Here is a 22,267-nt window from a genome sequence, read left to right as displayed (position 1 = left end):
TGTTCAGTAAAAAATGGCTGCAGGGCTCATTGAGTTTCCAGTGTGGGCTGGCCTGACTCCAGGACCAGGAGTGGAGCTGAGCCTCCAGATGGGCTGAAGGGAACTCGATGGATACTGGATGAATGTGGGGGCAGGGAGGTGGCTGGGCAACACTCCAAATCCATTTGACATGTTTGCTTAAGACTTATTTTTCAAATTTTTAATCATTTTTGGAACTTTTATATATGCTCTTTCTACATCTCCATGTCCTTTCTAAGGAAATGAGGACACTGAGATACGACATAGGAATGAGAAGGACCTTAGGTCTTTATAGCAGAGACCACTTGAAAGCAAAGTTTTCCTGTATCTAAACTGAAGGACTAGGATTTACATTAAAGTCATCAGAGGTCATTCATACAGCCTTATAAAGCAATCCAATGCTGCTGATGCTGGAAATGGATACTAATTAAATCACATGAAACTAGAAGAGGTTCAAAAAAAGGCAACAGAAGGATCAAGGGATGAATGGACAGCTGTATATGAATGATGAAATGCAGACTTAGGTAGTAAATTCAAGGCTACCAGAACAAAGAAGGTAAAACTTGAAGGCAGAGATAGTTTTCAAATAAATAAGAGAAAGCAAAATTGATGTAGGTAATTTCTGCTTCACACCACAATGCATTCTTGGAAATCACAGCACAAAACAGCTTGTATTTTCCCCTAGGAGTAATTTTGTAATTGAATATTGTGTTCCTGAACAAGGTTTGTTTTTCAAATAAATCAGAGATATGATCAACAATATGCTATAAAGGTGAAGACAGAACAATGTTAGGCCTGTATAATACTTTAAAATATCATCATTATAGTCCTAGTCCTATAAAATGGGCATAAATGAACAGTACATGTTGATTATACCAGGGGCCCAAATGCACTATAAAACTGTACACACTACACATAATATTATAATGTTGCTGCCTTATAAATTTGACCTATCTAAAAGTGAACACATAACTAGTTATAATAAGCATTATTTAAATATTTAACCAACAACATTATATTGAGGGCCTTCTTAGAATTCAGATGGGCTATTTTGGAAAGCTAGTACCGGAACTTGAAACTGCCATAATGGAAGGAAGTTTCCTTGAATATCTGTTTCCTTCCTCCCTTCCTTGCTTCCTTCCTTCCTTCCTTCCTTTCTTTCTTTCTTTTCTTTCTTTTTCTTTCTTTTCTTTCTTTCTTTCTTTACCTTCTATTCATATCTATCAAGTTTACTATGGTGCTGGTTCTCTTCTAAGCATTTCATAAGTAATAACTGATTTAATCCTCATGACAACACCGTAATATTGGTGCAATTATTACACTCATTTTACAACCGAGAGGTGAGGCAACTTGTCTGAAGTCACACAGTTGATAAGGGATACAGTCAGGATTCGAGCCCAGGATCCAAACTACTACTCTGTGCTACCTCTCTGGATGATGGCTTTTTCTCTCTGAACTTCTCTGTAACAAACAGAAACTTTCCAACAACCTCTGAGCTGTGTTCAAAGGTGGGCTCTTTCTTTTCAAGTAATCACTTCAACTTTTCTGCTGAAGACTTGAAGGGAAGAGTCGTACTTTTGGTTCTCGAGTTCACCTTTTCTCCCTTTATTTCCTCCCACCATAGAACACAAAACATAGCCTGGTCACAAAAATGCAACTTAAAGAGTGTGTCTCGTAAGCGGCTGATTGTGACGCACAAGTCTTCAGCCCCGGGAGGATGGCGCTACCCTAAGAGCATATACTTTAGGGCTTCGACATCAGTAAAATCACTGTTTTTTCTCCACTTGTACAATGAATTCCTGAATGAAGCAAAGACCACCCACCACTGTAAGCTTCAATCACCAAGAATAAAATAACAGGGATCCAATATGTGATGAAAGGTGGAATTCAGAATTTATCAGCCAGCAATGAAGGAAGGGATTGAAAAAAATAAGAAACGGTAAAAGTAGAAACTCCCCAATGTTAGGCACAGATAATTAAAGTCTTAAAGTGCTCGTAAGTCTGAGACAGTAGAAACAAGAAAATATAAGGATAGACAGGACTCAGAAAAAAAAAATTCATTGATTCCTAACTGTTCCGTAAGGAGAGATAAGGAAATGGGAAAACATTTGACTTTGAAATGACAGTCAAATGTGCTCTCCCAAAATTCATGAATGCTTCCATCAAAGACTTTTCTTCAGACACCAATTCTAAATTCTAGACTAGAGTGATGACTGGTGGGACTCCATATGAAACACACCACGACACCAACACATCTCCCCAAACACCCAAATGAAAAGCCACATATTCTTCCAGTGTAAATAAGATTTGAAAATAGGTGTTAAGTTTCTGGTTGGTGTGATAATGTTAGATGTTTTCAATCAGAAAAATTAAATGTTTATTTCCTAGTTCTCTTAAGATTAATTACGAAATGGTTAGATTGCATATAAAAATAATTTTATCTTTTTGTTTTTATTAACACCCAGTACAAAAAGAGATAAAGGAACAATATGAATGTCTAAGCTCTTTGATGAAGAGATTTAAGTGGTTTCTTTTTAAATTATCTATTCCTGTCTCACTGAAGTACTAATTTCAATAAATCACCTACAGGCATACTTCAACTATGTTATAAAAGTATACTTTAATCTCCAATTGTACATCCTTAAAATAACTGAATCTCTATTCACCAACAGTTTTGAAGTAACAGAGGTCAATAATGATGACTTTCAACTAAGTTACATGCTAAGTTTTGCTAAGTTACATGCACACATTATATGTATGTATATATGTATATTCAAAACTACTACTCTATGTGACTTCTCTGAATAACTGCTTATTCTCTCAAAACTTCCCTGTACCAAGTAGAAGCATTCCAATGACATTTGAGCTGTGTTCAAATATATATACACATATGTATCACATGCATACACATGCATATTAGTTATAATATGGCTTTGTGATCATATATAATAATATATATATCACACATATGTAATATATAATACAGTGATTAAATGTTGGGCAGTTATATTACCATAAATAATTTTAATTAGCCAATTTCTGAAAAGCATGTCAAATTTCTCATTAACAAGAAAGCGTTATACTGGATCTGACTGCCAATTTCATATGCATGCATGTAAACACATGCACAATAAATGTACATAAGCGTCTTATTTTTATTGAGAAAAAATTAAACCCCTCATTTTAAAATAAGAGTTAGAGTATTCAATGTATGTTATCACTGAATAAAGACAAAACATTTACAGGTCCTGGAAAAACCAATTAAAGATAAAGCTTTTTTTTCTTTTCAGTTTGTTTCCTGTGTAATAATGTATACTCCAAAACATCCTGTCGCTAAAATGGAATGCTGTTATAAGGATTAGGAACCTTTTAATGTGTCCCTTCCATTTTCTTCCATATAACTTAAAACAGATTATAAATCTAATCATCCTTTCAGCAAGATCACTCCCATCAATTTTTTTTATATCGACTGCCTATTTAAAATTGAATCACATCCTCTGTTTTACATCCTTTCTCCTTTGTATTTCTCTAAAGAATCTACATTACTATTTCCATTTAACAGTCTAGCTGCGACTTGCAGAACTTTAACATAAGTTAGCCTGCTGGTCCCACAAGTGTGGGAGAGTCTGGATATGTACTCAAATAGGACTCCGGACTTAGTGTAAAGGTTCAAGAACCAGCTTCTTTTTGTAGAAAATGTTATTTCAGGATGGGCAAAAAGCATTTTCAAGAGTTCATTCTCTCCTTTGTATGTGTGTGTGTGTCTGTGTGTGTGTGTGTGTACAGAGAATGGAATGGGATAGGCTAGGACAGGGCAGGATAGGACAGAACAGAACAGGATACTGTGTGGTAAGGAGGGGCAGGAGGGTGGTTTGCAATCACATTCACTTCCCCTGATAGCTGGACAGGTGTCCAGCCTGTGAGGTGTCATTGCAGTCCTTCATTACAGAAGTTCAACACTGACACTTATCAATATTAACACAATAATATAAGAAGGTGTTGAAAGGAGGAAAAACTTTAAAAATGAGTTACCTGAGTTCTTAGCTATTGTCAAACAGAGAAAAGAATTTATATCATCCCACAAATGGTAAGCAGCAGTGGTCATTTTTGATTCAAACCATTATCTCTCCAAAACAATCTCAGTCATAAAAATAAAATGGCTTTCACAAGGCATCTAATATTATGAATATTCTGGCAAGCAAATATAGCCTTAGCGCTTGCATAATAAGACTTCTGTTAGGGATTTGCATTTGTATATGCCTGCAGACACAAAATGTTCAGAAAGGGGAGTAGACTAGAACAGAAACTGCATTATGCTGAAAAATACCAATAATAATATGCTGGCAAGTGTGCTTTGATTGCTCACATTTCTTCTAAAGTGTTTTTCTAGCCCATGAGCACGTGAGCTTTAAACAAGTTTGATTACAGCCACCGACGTATTTAATGAATCAAGAATAATAGTAGTATACGACAAGGAAGGCTCTATGCGCAGTTTTAAGACTTATTTTTGTTGTTGTTGTTGTAGAAAATGGGACACAGGAGGGAACTCATGCATTATGGCACTATGTTTTTTTCTCCTGCTTTGTCTTCTTTACTAGAATGTCACTTCCAGATTTACAGTTGCCAATGCGCATTTCCGATCACCAAGAGCAATAGCTACAATTGCAAGTTACAGAACTGTACACGGGGAAACACACACACACACAGACACACGCACACACATCTCCTGCTTTGCATCAGCCACGGCATATGCCTCTAATACTACCAGGGCAGTGTTTGGAAAAGATAGTCAAGCTAGGTTATGCTACTCACAACTATTTTTTTTTTAATTATGAACTAGAGTTCAAGACATATTTCTCTCTGCCTCGGCTCCAAAAGACTTCGACATTATTACCTAGGGTGGAAATCCCTGAAAAGAATAAACAAAGGCTAGAATCACCTACCCTCCCGACCACTTATCAGGGAAGTCCATTGTCATGGCACTCACTCATGGAGAAAAAGAATCTAAGGAATGTTCATTCAGGCAGTAGCAGGGTCCAGTGCCTAGAGGGCTTCTCATGTATGGTGATAATATGAGCCTCTACCTTGCAGAGCAGGGACACTGCTTCTATGTGATAAATACACATGGCAAATGCCTGTGTCCCAGGCATTGGAAGAGGGGAGAGCACATGAAGGGGACAGGCGGGGAAGAGAAGAGCTGTTTGAATGGCCACTGTAGGAGGACGTTAGAGTTGTAATCATGTAAAGCCCTCATTTCAAGAATGGCTCAAGGCTCAAGGAGGTGTACACCTGAGGCAGGGTCCTCCACGTACCTGTGCCCACCAGATCCAACTGAGAGCTCAGAAGAAGGTACTCTCTGGACAGAAACTCGGAGCCTCTAAGAAAAGCCTATCTAGTGATGCAGACCTTCCTGAGTGCTTTAGGGAAGAGGAATAGGGAAAATCTGTAGGAGGAGTGGTCCCTCCACAAGGTGAGTAGCAACAGCAAGGGCTTGTGGAGCACACAGGTGACAGTGGGCATGCGGAGGGGCCAACATCCACGTGCCCAGTAGACGTCCTTCGGAGACTGCAAAATGATGGCCACAAGCCAATTGTAGCTCCCAGGTGCCTTTCACTTGACCTGCTGCACAGCATAGGCCTGCAAATGTTTTCTTAAAAAAGTAGAGTTAGATACTAACATTAAAATATACAATTTTTACATAATATTTCCAGTTTATTTCCTTTAACTATACACTCTTGCATCACAGCAAACTCACATGACAATAATCGGCTGGGGTTTGTAGAGTTTCTCTCTTTAGAAATGCACATTGTTCTCAGTCCCTAGATTTCCACAGCTCTTCACTATGAACCGTGTTTTATGTTTTATCCACGCCCACACATAAAAGGTAAAGGGCGAAAGGCAGATCAAGAGAGATATATGCTATAGAATGAATGTTTGTGTCCTCCCAAAAATTCATATGTTGAAATCCTAACCCTCAACATGAAGGCATTAGCGGGTGGAGGCTTTGGGTGGTAATTAGGTCATGTAGATAGATTCCCCATGAAGGATGTTAGTTCTCTTATAAAAGAGACACTTGCCTCCTCCACCATGTGAGATGTGTCCACAGCAAGAAGATGGCTTTGTGTCAAGCAGGAAGTGAGTCCCCACAAGAAGTCAAATCAGCCAGCAGCTTGGTCCTGAACTTCCCAGCCTCCAGAACTGTGGGAAATAAATTCTGTTGTTTTATGAGCCACCCAGTTTATGGTATCTCATTATAGCCACCTGAGCTATGACAATATGTCTTTGGGGGAGAAAAAAAATCTCATTTCCCTAGTCACTCTAGTCATTTGAAACCTGAGTTAGACAATGAGTTTGCAAGTATTTTCATAGTTCTATTAATATATTTCTGCATGATGCTAACCGGTTTAAGAACACACAAAACCCGATTTGAACTGGAGAATCCTTTTCTTCCTTTAGAAAGGAGTATGAATACACCCATCTGGCAATCACAAGAGGAACTGAAGGAACATGTTCGAGGACAGACAAGCAGTTTTTACCACAACCAGTTTCTGAAAATAAGCGCTGTAAAGTGAGCACAGTGGTCGCCAGTATGAAATCCGTTTCTCATTTCTCTTCCTTTCTTCACCAGTCACCTGAAGGGCTCCTGGAAATGCAGGCTGGCCACATGCAGGAAGTCGCAGCCTTCTGGTTCAATGTCTTCTGAATCCCCCTTGTACCAAATAACTCCACAACGGCGCCCTAATCTTAAAGGAGGCATTTACAGAGATAGGCTTACTCCTCAGGCCACAGCAAACTTAGGACCCTGCAGCATCAACGCATAAAATAGTCCCAAAGGAAGAATGCCATCCTCTAGCTAATTCTTCTGCCATGCAGATACCTGGCAAAATCTGGCTCGTTTTCTAGACCCACAGGCCTCCTGTATACATAAACTCTCTCTCACGAACTCTTTTCTTCCCTCTCTCGTTCTCCCAGTGCCTTCCCACCAAACTGATAACGGGAGTAAACATTTCTCCCTAGGACTGAAAGCATTTCTGGGGTAGGTCTCAAAGAAAATGCCTCGTGGAGGTAAACCACATATTCAAGAAGAATTGCCGGTAAATTCCAAGGAAATGACTGGCCATTTGGAATTTCTTTTCTCATTTGGGACAGTTTCTTCTCTTCCACTTTATGAAGAATAAGCATTCAATCACTCGCTCCACACATATTTATCTGATTACACTGATTACGTGCCAGGCACTGCTGTAGACTCTGAAGATAAAGTAAACAATCCAGCCCACAGGCCTGCTATTGAGAAGCTTATATTCAAGACAAATACACAGATGAGGAAATAGACAATAGCCAGTGCCAAGCGCTTTAAAGAAAACTAAAATAAGGTAAGTGACACAGGCTGACGGGATACAGAGCGCTATTGCAGAGAGGGAAGGCCTTCTGAGGAGAAGACACTTGACTAGAAAACAGAGTCAAAGTAAGTGGCTAGCGTAAGAATATTCTGGTCAAAAGGAACAACAACTGGGAAGCTCCCAGAGGAAGAATGGCTAACACTACCTGGCTGGACTGGAGCGAGACACAGACAGGGAGGGCTAAGAGGTGAAATCGGAAGGCAGCGGCGAAGTCCTCTAGGATCCTGTAGGCCACAGAGAAGAGTCACATATAATTAGAAGCCACTGGGGGTTCTCATCAAATGCGTGACATGATCTGATCATGCTTCTAAAAGATGAGTGGTTCTACGCTGCGGAAGACAGGAGAGAAAGAGTATGGAAACAGGGGCCACTGCAGAAATCTGGGAGAAAAACAATGAGACTGGCTTGCACCAAGCGCTGGACATACAGAGAGTAGTAGTTGGATCTGGGAAATAATTCTAAAGTAGAACCAATAGGATATGCTGACTGACAGACAAAGTTTAGAGTTGTCATCAAATAAATTTCTGATGTAGTATATTAGTTGATCTTCTATTTGTATTCAATTATTTACTGCTGGAATATAAGAAGAAATAGAGATGGCACTGGGGCAGGTGCTGGTGTGCAAGTCCAGGCCAACTGCAGCCTTACAAGCCGTGGAGAAACAATGAACTTAATCTAATTTCAATGGGGCCATTATTTAAACCGGGCATGTTTTACATCAGGTTGGAAAAGAAAGATACGTGGACAGAGAAGAGAGCTACTTAAAACAACTTTCAATCCAACTCAAGGAACTTTAAAATTCAAGGAGACTCAGATACTAAGTACTCCAACAGGGCACTGTTGGCCTGGGAGTGGCAGATGACTCCACATGGAGTGAAGGGAGCAGAACACACACAGCTATCCCTGGGGCCTCTGGTCTCCCGGGAGTTGCCCGCAGCTGTCATGGGGATGAGGACAAAGGATGGAACAGTACATGGCGTCAGATTTGATAAACCTGTTTATTTTTCTAATAACTTGCAAATTATTTTTTTCCCTACAAAAGCTCTTTCAACGTCCAAGGTCACACATACAGCAGTCATCAAAAGGGCCAAAGAGTACCTACCTACACTGCCCAGTTTTCCAGCTATTGGGAAGCTGACAGCCTAAAACCTCGCTTCTTTCTGCCTTTTCAGGTCAGAAGTTTGGAAAGACAATAGCTATGATTAAGGGAAGACACACTGGCAACAAATATACCCCTTCCACTCCTAAAATGCTACCAGTATCATGACACACTGTACTTTGCAATTACCTATATGTTTTCCTTCTCTAAAATGCAGTTAATCCAGCCTAACCATGATAGATATGTTTTCCTTCTCTAAAATGCAGTTAATCCAGCCTAACCATGATAGTGTCCTGCCCACACTGAATATTTTAAAAGACTAGAATCTCAGTGAAAAAAAATCATATAATGAAAATACTAAGGTTTAATGTTAAGAAGAAATTTAATTTTTTAATTATATTTTAACCTCTTATTTTAAGAAACAAGGTTTTTTGTTTTTTTTTTTTGAGTAATGTATTAACTTAAACAATGTCATGGTAAAGACACAGTTCCTGTAAGAATAAATTATAGCACAAAGCAGATTGTTCCTAATGTTTAATTCAAGGATATACTACTTGGAGACACTTGTAAACATCTAAATTGAAAACAAAAATTGTATCAAGAAACTAAGATGCTAACGTTAAAGAACCTTGATAATGATTAGACATATAATTACCTAGTAAAAATTAAAGAATTTTTCAGAAGCAATTAATTTGATCTACATCTATTAAATATAACATAAACCAAAAATGTTATATTTATTGAAAAATATATATACACACACAAAATTGTATTTGTTTATTCAATGTGCTTTTCTTGAGTTTCCATGATGTAACCAGCACTGTGTCCAGTGCTGATGATAACGTTCAGACATGTCCTAAAAAAGTAGCTCCAGGCTGACATTTTTTGAAAAGATTAGAGAGTTAGCAATACAATATAGTGATGATTTACTTATTCGTGTATTTTTTTAAATTAAAAAAACCTTCTTGCTTCCAATTTGATTGAGTTATAACTGACATACAGCTCTGTAAGTTTAAGATGTGCAGCACAATGATCTGACTCACATACATCATGAAATGATTAACACAGTAAGTTTAGTGAACAAGCATCATCTCCTGTAGACAAAAAATAAAAGGAAAAAGAAATCCTTGCAATAAGTGATAAGATGTACTTGTTTATTTTTAAGTTGGGTTTTGGTGGAGTGTTTTAAATAACCTTTTTCTATAGGCTGACAGTATTTTTGTATGGTATGCTGGGCTTCCACAGCCAAACTGGACCCAAAGTTTTATGTATTAAAAAAGATTGATTTTACACGGAGACTTGGCAGTAGACTCATAGAAATCGTTAGCTGAATTCATTTTTGTTCTTTCAGTACTGACCTACAGAGACAGTACACTGATCCCTTCAGTGAAACACTAATAACTGCTGTCTCAGATCTGATGTGTAGCCTTTCCTTTCTCCTGATTCAGCTTCTGACTTGGATGGAATTGTGGTTGCTCACAGGAAATTCTGAGACTATGACGGGTCAGAACTGGACTGAAGAGGCAGCAAGGGAGGGGATACTCCGATGTACAGACTCATCCATCTTCCAGAATAATAACCGCCACTCGTGAAACAAGAACCAAACCCTGGCTTTCCTTTCTTTTTCTTCTCTTTTTTTTTTTCCTTCCTTCCTTTTTCCCTTTCTTCCTCCCTTCTTTTCTTCCTTCCTTCAAGTGAAGCTTCCAGGTGTATTTAAAGAAATACATACAACAATTTATATTCACTTTTAACCAGATTTATGAATGGAATAATGCTTTTAAATACTAAAGTTTAAATTTACCCCTCGGTAATTTTACACGGATAACACGATTACATGGTAGCTGTCTGCAGCTTTCATCAGTCCTCTCTACCTAGCGATGTCAGTAATGAAGACTCTGAAGGAAGGAATGATGTCTCATGCAAACGGTTCTACATATTTAAGTTCTGAGCAGCTGAGCATGAAAGCAGAGGTAGACTGAGTATATTATGAACAAAGTTTAGCACAACAATCAAATAAATTGCATTCATGATATCCATAATAATTAGTCTGTGACATGACAATTAACTACAAATGACAAACAGTTCTCATTAATTAATATAATCAGTTCCACATTTGCATAGCCATCAAAGTTTTGGACTTTTTAAAAACCATTCCTCAATATCTCCTTGAGTCGGTTATGTCTCTTCTACCCTACAACCACAAGTGTGTCATACAATGGATGCTGGCTTCAATAGGCCGATTGAGCTACTATTGGTGTGTTTAATCAGCTCTGACTACGTACGTATGTCTCTCCTCTCTTCTCTTTTCTTTCTTTCTCTCTGTCCTCTCCCCATCTGTGTTTTTTTTCCCCTCAGGACGCTTCCCAGATCACAGATAACAGGTCTTGGAACAGACTTCCCCCAAACCAGTATTTTCTTCTCTGCTTCCAGATTGCTTTACTGGAAAAGTTCTTAATACACTCTCCTGCTCCCTATTCCCTGGTCAGAAAGTTCAGCTCCTAGGTACGAAGGGCTCAAATACTGAGGTGGAAGATCAGAAAAGGACAAGGTAGTGTGACACCCACCAAAAACACAAGCCAGAGAGAGGCCTGGGAGCCTCTGGACTCAGCGTATAGGAGGTTCTGGGGCTGAGGCAGCTGCAGCAGACGGAGTAAGGGGATGGGCGGGGCTGATGAGGAGCTCTTAAAGCCCTCGCTGCTCATGCCTGCGGCTCTCTGGCGATGGCTAGAAGAAGTAGATGATGCCGGATACATGCGCTAAAGTCCTTAACAGTGTCTTGGATTAAAGCCACCTGCAACACAGGATCTAAATAACATTCTTGCAGTGTAGACAGAGGACAAGAAACATGAAAGAATATTTGAGAGGCACAAAAACAAGTTAATTTTACATGAAAATATTTGAAATGCCATTACCTCTCTCTCCATGCGAATTTTTTTTTTCAAACGACCTGGCTTTTCATGGATAAGCATGGTCACATATGTTCAGTTTAAGCTGAAAGGGGTCATAGTCAGATTCAGAAAAAGTCCAAGTATGATGTAAACCTTGATACATATTAGCTATAACATGCATGCTAGATTAGAACTCTGACCTTGAAGACAAAGCACTAGAATAACTGAATTACGCAGCCATTTCTCTTTGTCACATCAATCAGGGCACTGAACCCTGAAGGTACTGCCGTCCAGGTACAAGTGCCTCTCCGGGTCTGATACGCCATCCTTTCCTTGAATGTAGGAAACAAGCTTGGAGGGACAAGATTCACAGGAGCTTAGTGGAGACTCCAGGACGAAAGGTCTCCTTTAGGTATAATTACATCTCAAATCTCCAAGGCTGATCGTTTCCTAGTAGGGAGGAACTGTCAATCAATGTTTTGATTGATGCTACTACTCTCCCTTTGATACTAGAACACGGATACCACTGGTTTGAACTTCTCTACTTCATCAAACATCAAGAAAGGGGGGGTAGGAAATCAACGTAGAGATTTCTTAGGAATCTAAATAATTTGGCAGGTTATTACAGAATTTACAGGTTTTACTCTATCACAGTTAACTTGTTCTTTAGAGCTTAGCAGCAATTCAGCAGGTTGCCCCCAATTCCAATTGTTTTTCCTTTGCACAATACAGTCAAGGACTTAATCATCAGACAGAAGCAACACAGTTAATACTTTAGGGAAAATCATCTTAAAAATGGTGAAAAGACTTCAAATTCCTTAAGGGAAACATGTAAGATTTCCACAGTGATAATTTCATTAACACAGTGAGAGTTTTGAAGCTCGCTATAAAATTAGATTTAAAAAATAAAGTTTAAATTTCATTTAAAGTACATCCACCCCATCAGGCACATTAGAGCAAAGTATTTCAAAGAAACATATTTTAATAGCATTTTAAACAGTCAACACTTACAGGAAAAACATAGGCAAAGAATACCACTTCAGGGAAATTAGTGATGCATGCCTCTGAAATTATAGGGGTTCATTCTTAAAATCATTATTTAAATGTAGGTTCTTTTTAATTCCTAGAGAAATACTTTACTTTTCTCTACTTGCCAACTAAATTCCTCATTAACCTACACAAGCACAGCAACACTGTTGTGCAGCTGATAACCCTACCTTTTTATTATGCAAATAAGACTGTACAGGTGGTTACAGATTTTGAAATAACTGTTACTAATTACACATTATTCTCCAATGCCATAATAAAAGTTGAATGAACTTGATATTGACATAAGGAAAATATGCAGTTTAAAGAAATGACACGGTATCTGAAACAGATGTTATCATAAAATACAGTCTAATAATTTTGAGGGTGAAATTGTGCTGAAGGCTCAGTCATCCATAATGGATTTCTTTCTGACTTTCCCAACAGGAATCAGGGTTAAACATTCTAAATATGGTTTAATCTCACTTGAATTATATGTGATTAAAAGTTTCAATTTGACACAACTGATTATCTCAGAAATTCAATTGTTGGGTAGAAATAGTTCACCTGCAAGGCTCACTCACAGCAACACAAGTCATGAAGGTTTGCTTGGTGAAACACAGGGAGAGAGAGAAGGAAGGAAGGGAGTCTCATACACTAAAGCAGGATGCACCAAGCCATGGTGGCGACAATGCAGTCTCCAGGCTGACCTCAGAGGTACCACCAGATCTGTGGTAAATGCAGAAACCGAAGGGTACACATTCATCATCACACAGTCACTGTGGAAGAAGTTGGGGCTAACACCGAGGGGGCTAAGCAGGCCATTTAGCCTGGAAGCACCTTCTCGAAGGACCTTGGATTTAGACCTGGCTGTGATCTCTATTTGAGTTTTACCACGTAGTCCCAGATATAGTGCAACAAGGGAATAAACTGAGGTGTTCATATTAAAATGCTCAATACACCATAGTTTTCCTAAGAATGGTAGACATGTCTGTATTTTCTAATATACCAGAAGTCTAAACAGTGGAAGTAGCTGGAGCAATCTTGACCTTGGAGAGGCCCCAGCAACCCAGAAACAGAGAATTGTAGATGTTGAGGATAAAGTTCTACATTGTGTTAGCTTCAGGATATAGTCATCAATACCATTATTAGTAAGTTTAGTAATACCGACCATCAGATCAGGGGAGTTTAGCAAAGTAACTGCTTTCTCAATTATAAGCAGTTTTACTGAAAATAAAACAAAAGAACAAAAAAACAAAACAAAAGAAGTGAGGAAGAAAAAAACTAGAGTTCAGTATTACTGGTTTATCATCTGAAGTATTAACAATATCTTCAATTTATGAACCACCACTATTTTCCCTTTCTTTACAACTTTGTGCAAATACTGAAAATATGATTCATAAATCTTGAGGTTTCCACATACAAAATTTATATATACGTCTGCACATGTATACATCCGTGATTTGACACTTTTCTAAAATACATTTGATATTGTTCTTATCCCTTAAATATCCAGGTGGCAGAAATATAAAGGTAACAGACCTCAATAAAGTAAAGCAAATCCGAATCTTGAACCTAAATTTCAGGGTTCAGTGAAAGAGTTTTGAAGATACCATGAGGCATAACCCTGAGAAGGGATATTTAATGCAGTGTATCTGCACAAACAGCAAGTCCAAGGGATTGCTTCATTGTTTCTCTGTATCCAAAAATAAATTATCTAGTAAACAAGAGACTAATTTCTCAGGTTTTCTGTTTTACTTCATCATAGTGTTTGCTACTGAGACCAAGTGGAGCTGGGGTAGGAATACAGTTCTCCATTAGGCATTAGTAAGAGCAGGATATGGAACAAGGCTGCAACAGCATCCCCAAGGAAGGCTGGTGAGAAAGGCTTTGTCACTATGAAGATACGATTCTAGGCAACTTCGTGAACTGGTCGAGGGATAAAAGGCTACAACAGAAGGCTATCATGGTGGGGGAAGGTGCAAAAAGGACAGAGCTGGGACTCAAGCAGAAGGTTGGGGGTTATCCATTCACGTAGGACAAGATCTAAAGTCTAACTAGGATTAAAGTGAGAATCTCGTAATCCTCACTGTCTAAACTACAGTAACTACCCTTCTGGAAGTGATTTAATTTGCAATCCTACCTTGGGTGGGGATGAACTGGAACAGAGGTTGGAAGATAAAGCTGCTTGCATCAGAAATTGGGGAAAAGGCACCCAACAAGTGACAAACAAGAGGAAGGCACAAGTACACGAAGGAAGAAAGGGCTGATACTTGTTTCTGTTTTTTGTTTGTTTGTTTGTTTGTTTTTTGCTTCAGGCCCAGAAAATTTTGAAAGAAACTGGAGTTATCCCATAGGATTTTAGAGTGAACTTCAAAGAGTCCCTTTGGAATCAATTAGTGTCTACAGATATTTATCTAAAAAGCCACTCAAAGATATTTGACAGGTAAATACTTAAACTCAATGATGTCCAATAACACATCCCTGGGAATAGAAGGTTTGTTTGTGTTTGTTTTTTTAAAGCTATTACAACACTAAGCATTTGATAAATATATGAAAATTGCATTATCAAGCTGAAGTGTTTTGACCTCCATAAAGCATCTCTAAATTACTCGTCTAGCTATTCAGTTCAGGTGCACACCTAGAACAGTGGGATAACCAATCAAGCTAAGCTTTATTAAAATCTAGTTTTCAATAGGTAGAGATAACTACCTACTAACGTCATCTTGACTCTGTTCATGGTGAAAGACTAATAGTTATGGCATACCTACTATGTGTCAGATACTTCATTTATTTTCTCCTGAAATCTTCCCAACAACCTAATGAGGTGGGCATAATTTCCATTTTACAGACCAGAACATTGAGGCTGAGTTTAGACACAGAGCCAAAAATGGGGCCCAACGTAATCCAAAGCAACTGAAATCAAGATCTCTTAGAGATACCTGCAGTCCCATGTTCACTGCCACATTGTACACAATAGTCAATATATGGAAACAACCTAAGTGCCCATCAATGAATGAGTGGATATGAAAGATGTAATACACACACACGCACACATACACACACACATGCAATGACACTCAGCCATGAGAAAGAAGGCATTCCTCCCTTTTTCAGAAACTCAGATGGACCTTGAAGGCATTATGTTAAGTGAGATAAACCAGGCAGAAAAAGACAAATACTGTATGATCTCACTTATATATGGAATCTAAAAAATCCAAACTCAGAGAAACAGAGAATAGAATGGTGATTACCAGGAGCTGGGGGTGTGGAAAATAGGGAGATACTGGCCAAAGGGTACAAACTTTCAGTTACAAGATTAACAAATTGTGGGGATCTAATGCACAGCATAGTGAGTATGGATAATAATACTGTAAGAGAGTATACCTTACATGTTTTCACCACAAGAAAAAACAGTAGTAACTACTTGATAGGAGGAAGTATTAGCTACTGATACGGTGGTAATCACTTTGCCATATACAAGTGTATCCAATCAACACCTTAAAATTATATAATGCCATATGTCAATTATATCCTAGTAAAGCTGGGGCCAAAAACAAAAAAAAACCCTGAGCCTAAGACTACCTACTTCAAAGCATGTCCCCTTTCCACAAGGGGATAAAGCAAGCCTCACCTCCAGAGGAATACTAGGATTCTTAAAGATGGTACTATCATACCTTTGCAACAGTACTTTTCTTGAAGACTCAAATAACAATGCAAGTCATAAGAAATGCCCTTTAAGGCACTCTTTTACCACATAGGGCGAAAGCAAGTTGTATGTATCTATCCCAGGTTACAAGTATTTGAGGAAAGAATAACAGGCATATTTAAGGATGAGAAGCATCATAAAATAATCTAGATGTATTGTGCACATTTACTAATTATAGCTCACAGATAACTCTAGGCTCTTCTATAAGCCCAGTGGCTGTCAACCTATTATAATATAATAGTTGTCAACTGTATTCCCTTCCAGCTACTCCTGACGGAAACATGTAATTACTAAAACTACCAAAGCAAATGCAATTGAATTAAAGCAAACCACATTCTAAACTTTATGGCCATAAATTCTGTAAGGCACATAGGACTGAATAACACATAATGACTTGGCTGCTTTAGGAGAGGAAAAATATAGCATATATCCTAGCAGCTAAAACCTAACAATGGTTTAGTAAGAGTACCTGACTCAATTATTAAATAAATAAGCAGTTGCTGGAATGAACACAGATGCAGTCACCATAAAGTCTTAAATAAGAAGCAGGGCCATTAACCAATAGGCACATAAAAAAGATGCTCAATATTGCTAATTATCAGAGAAATGCAAATCCAAACTACAGTGAGGTGTCACCTCACACCAGTCACGATGGCCATCATTAAAAAGTCCACAAATGATAAATGCTGGAGAGGGTGTGGAGAAAAGGGAACCCTTCTACACTGTTGGTGGGATTGTATTTTGATGCAGTCATTACAGAAAACAGTATGGAGATTCCTTAAAAAACTAAAAACTGACTTACCCTATGATCTAGCAATCCAATTCCTGGGCATTTTTCCACAGGGAACTTTAATTCAAAAAAGATACTTGTATTCCAATGTTCATAGCAGCATTGTTTACAACAGCCGAGACACGGAGACAAACTACATGTCCAACAACAGATGACTGGATAAAGAAGTTGTGGTATATTTCTACAATAAAATACGACTCAGTCTTAAAAAAGAATAAAATAATGCCATTTGCAGCAACATGGATGGACCTGGAGATTGTCATACTAAGTGAAGTAAGCCAGAAAAAGAAAGAAAAATACCATATGGTATCACTTATATATGGAATCTAAAAAAAAAAAGACACAAATGAACTTATTTACAAAAGAGAAACAGACTCATAGATACAGAAAACAAACGTATGGTTACCAGAGGGTGAAAGGGGTGAGAAGGGGACAAATTGAGAGTTTGAGATTTGCAGATACTAACTACTGTATATAAAATAGATAAACAACAAGTTTACACCGCATAGCACAGGGAACTATGTCCAATATCTTGTAGTAACTATAATGAAAAAGAATATGAAAAGGAATATATGAATGTATATGTATGACTGAAACATTACGCTGTATGCCAGAAATTTACAGAACGTTGTAAACTGACCATACTTCAATAAAATTTTTTTAAATTACATTAAAAAAAAAGAAGTAGGGTCCTTAAACCAGACACCAAATGTTCCGAAGCTACTGAGAAAGTTTATTAATTTAAATCATGACTCACAGGATAATATTTAAGAAGCCAATCTTCTATGATGACAAATCACACCTCAAAATTGCCCTCATGGTCATAAAATCCTCAAGCTAGACAAGACCCTGAGCTGTCCTTCAGCTTCGGCCAACAAAATTTTATCAGCAATAAGTACTGCTTGCATTCCACCTGCGGCATAGTCTAAATGAAGGTAAATAAGGCATTCATGCAAGAAATTAACACATGGCAGAAAATAATACTGAGCTCCAGGGCAAAATTCAGCCTTGTGACAGCAAAAAAATCAAAGAATATAACTTGGTCTACGAAATCCCTAAACAGTATCTCATTAGTATAATTCAGAACTGTACTCCAGGGACACATATTTTTACAATATTTATTTTATCATGCTCTTACAGGAATTCTTCACTCTCTAGAATAATACAGAGGAAAACACTTTTCACTTGTATTCATTTAGTTATTAAATCTCTTTGTATGTCTTTTTCTATTAATATCAGTTATTATTTTGGTTATTCTTATTGCACTGTGTATGTATATATATAATGGCTTTATTGCACGGGGTGTGTGTGTGTGGGGGGGGTTTAGAAGGTAAATGAACATTTTGTTCCAAAATGCTTGGTTTTTGTTTCGACTCATAAACAGGAAAGTAATTTCTCACGTGCTAATTAGTAACAAATTTCAGACCAGGAAGCCACTGGGACAGGTCTTCTAAAAATGCATCAGCAATATATAAAAAAAGATAAAGTGATCAAACTTTATACACACACGTAAAGTGATGATATTAGCAGAAGTCAATTAGCTATTTTATAGTACCACATCTTGTTCTGATGCTTTCAGGCTGGTCTGCAGAACCACAGAGTAGGATGAGGTCAAACTGAAGCTGAAGCCAAGGACAGACTCTGCAAAGAAGGTCTTGGGAAGAGAAGGAGCGTCCAGCAACATTTCATGCGTCCATGTCTAAAATCTGACAGCAGAAAGGAAATCACCAGAGAATTTCTCACTTCCCTCTTCAGACTCCTCTCTGAACTCTGAAGCAGAGTAAGAAATGCCTGAAGATGTTGATCCCAGAAGTTACAGCGCGGCAGGGCAGATCAAATAAACCTTCTGCTTAGAACTGCTGTGCTGCATAATTTTAATATTAGACTCTGAAATACTTTCCCAAAAAACTCCATACGTATATATAAATGGAAGCCATGCAGTGCACAGCTTATGTGAACGTTTCCTGTGCTTTAAGCATTTCTGCCTATTTCAGCCAATGGTAGTTAGCCTGGCAGACTGTCACTTTTGGCTCATGAGGACCAGACTGCTAACACTCTCAGTCAATAGGGCTCCACAACTTTATTCTGGGTGGAGTATTTCCTTCAACGTATGTTTCTCTTGCTAATGTGTCTCTCCCGCCACTTAATTCGTGTTCTGACAAGCAGTTTGCACCTATAATGACAGACAGATACAGACTAGACCTGCTAACAGAAAGCAAGGAAAGTGCATAGCACTGGTCGTCAACATGCCTATGTTAACATGGCTCCAGGTTCCTTCCAGAAAATGGTTGAGGAACGTTAGGTAAAGATCTTCAGGAAGTTCAGGACTGGGGAGAGCCTCTTGGGAAAGCTTATGAAAGACACCACAGAATCCTGGAGCTGCAGGAACAGTGGCTGGAAGCAACTGTGGCTGGAGGAATCCCGACTCGAGGAACCAAAGAAAACCGAAGAGAGAATACAAAAATCGCATATCCAGAATAAATCGTCATAGGAACTAAGCCAGACTTCTCAAACTGTAGGGCCCGACCTATTAGTGGGTCGTGAAATCAGTTTTGTGGATCAAGATCTCCTTTTTTCCCCCACATACTATTATAATACAATTGAGTAAAATGAAAATATCATAGGACTTCATTCACAGTAAAGTTAACTATTGCCATGCAATTCTTGCTTCACTTCTAGTTTATGTCTTGTAATTTCATATGTCTATCTATGGGTCACATTTAAAAACATACGGAAGCCAACGACCTATGTATAAACTACACAAGCAGTGCTGGGTTAGCATCCCCATTCCGTGGAATGGACTCCCCACAGAAAATTGGCTGTGTGAACACAGAAGTGGCCCCTCTGGTGTTACCTAGAAATGTGAGGGTAAGGTGTTTATGTGCCTCTGTGTATTAATGTCTTCTATGCCCTGCTGAGCAATTGATATCTGTGTGCTAAAAGCCACCCATGACCACCCTCACCACTCTCCCCAGGTAAGTAACTGTATCTTTGGGCTCTGGTTCAGTTTCCTGGTTGACACTCTATGACTTCATCAAGTTTGGAGACCTATCCAGATTCCAAACTCTCTTGGTCGGAACCTTAACAGTCTACCCTAGATCCTTCCAGACATTTTAACCCATTACCTAGATGCTTTTGTTTAAATTTCCAAAGTCTGCCTGGTGATCTGCTTGGGAAAAGAACTATAGCTACAAGGCCCACCTGACATCCCAGAACCACTGCCTGCTTCACGGAACCTACTTCTGTTTTATCCTAGCCACCAAAATTTTATTTCCTCATAGATAGGCCTGGACTTTACTATATTCTTTTGATACTCTAGGCAGATTGATGACTGTGAAACTGAGCAGCATCCTATGGGGCACCCCTGGGTACAAAAGTTGCTCCATGTCCCCCATTTCCTGTTCGTAGAAAAGGGCTTTAGTCTCCTAGGTTCCCTGAGATCCAAAGAGCAGCCACAGGCAGTTACTAATTAGGGAAGTGAAGGAATGCAGAAACAAAGGAAAAGCAGTTAAAAGAAAAAAGTAATGACAATAGTTCAGCTAAAACAGACACACAGTTCCTTCGCAAAGGATGTACATGACAATTTGACAGATCTCTTTTGAGTCATCTTCAGGAAGTAAGATCTACCCTCTCCACCCAGGTGGAGGACGGTGACTACATGCTAACACAAGCACTAGACCCCAGCACTAGACTGGAACTAGAGGGGTGGTGACTGAGATTCTTGAAACACCACCCTGTTACCCACCCCCCAACCAATCAGAGGAAGGTCATGAATCCTGCAGCCCTCAGACTCTCATGTTGCCTTTAAAAACGTTCCCTTGAAAATCATCAAGGAGTCTGGGTCTTCTGAGCATGAGCTGCCCCTACTCCTTGCTGGTCCCTGCAATAAATGCTGTACTTTCCTTCCCCACATCCAGGTGTCAGCAAACTGTCTTTGCTTAGCAGTGTGGACCTGGGTTTCGTTTGGTCATAACTGCTCCTCTAAGAATTAACCGTCCACATGGGTCCATTCTGCATAGCCAATGCTCACTCTTCCTTCACTAACTTTTACTGTCTAAGTCCTAATATATCAGTCCAGCAGAGCCTGTCTGAATTAGACAAGTTTCATAATTTTCCATGATTTAATAGATGGACACTTGGTATCAGGCAGGTCTACAGTAGTCAGTAGATGTAGGTCATCCTCTGAGTCTCCTTCAGAAAAAGAGTTACATTCTTTAATGGTTGCCCTTGTGAAAGAATTTTGTTTCACGGCAACCACAGATGGTTCCATCCCTGGGCGCTGGACCAAGGAATTGTAAGGGCAATCCTAGGGAAGTACAAAGCACTCAAATCAACTGCTAAGAAATCAAAACAATTTTTAGAGTGAGTTCTCAGGACATTTATCCTTTCCCTTTGATCTCTTCCCTTAGTGTTAGAAATGAGCTTATTCAATTCTAAGCCATGTGATTTTAGTTAGGAATGCTTTTGGCTATAAGCAACAGAAAACCCAGCTAACAGTACCTTAAACAAATCAGGGTTTATTTTTCCACAAAAGAAGACTAGGTGGCTGCTGTTCTAGTTTAGCAACTCAAAAATATCAAAGCTGAGATTTCTGGGATTCTCTTGGCCTTTCCTCCAATTTGTTTCCTCATAAAACTCTGTACATCAGACCTATGTTCAAGGCACTAGACAGGGGAGCAGAAATGACAGTGCTGGCCACATCTGACCCCTTTCATCTAGAAGACAAACACTCCTTGAGAAACCCATCCAGCAGCCAGATGGGGTCACATGGACATGTACGCCTGCAAATAAGGCTGCACAAATTAGGAAAAAGATCGTGCAGATGAACTGAAACAGGTAACAAACCATTGCTTGTGTCGGGCATATTACCACCCAAAACAAATTGAGTTCAATTAAGAATGAAGACAGTGGAAATGAGTATCAAGTTAGCAATCAACAGTTTACCACCTAATGGCACCTCCAGCTCTGAGTCCATGGGTCAAAGGAACACAGGTATTTTCTGTCTATATCCATGAATCGTCAAGTCTTCATAATGTGAAATACAAGATCCTACCAAACATTTCTTAGTCCTTGAGTGGTCACTGACCAATTTTTAGGAAATGGCATCCTTATTTTCATATGCAATGGTGTATTCTTAATGGTTTTAATATATAAATTGGAACAATCCACTCTCCAAGAGTTGTCTAAATCTCAAATTTTAAAAGAAAGTGTTCAAATTTGACTAGCAGAGTAAATGAAAGCTTACAGTATTTGGAATTGGAACACCTAGATTCAAGATCCAATTGTGTCTCTTATCAACAAAGAAATCCTAGAAATCAAAACAGTTCCAGTGAGAGC

General features: G+C 38.8%; 1 protein-coding gene across 6 annotated transcripts in view; it reads right to left on the bottom strand.

The window, feature by feature from the left end:
* The window catches only part of NKAIN2 (sodium/potassium transporting ATPase interacting 2), an 854,966-nt gene that overhangs the window by 710,522 nt on the left and 122,177 nt on the right, over nt 1-22,267 (bottom strand). The window lies entirely within an intron of this gene.

The sequence above is a fragment of the Camelus ferus genome, chromosome 8, assembly GCF_009834535.1.
Source record: "Camelus ferus isolate YT-003-E chromosome 8, BCGSAC_Cfer_1.0, whole genome shotgun sequence".
Classification (NCBI taxonomy): Eukaryota; Metazoa; Chordata; class Mammalia; order Artiodactyla; family Camelidae; genus Camelus; species Camelus ferus.
Note: the sequence above shows the minus strand (reverse complement) of the source record. Positions and strands in the feature narration are given on the sequence as shown.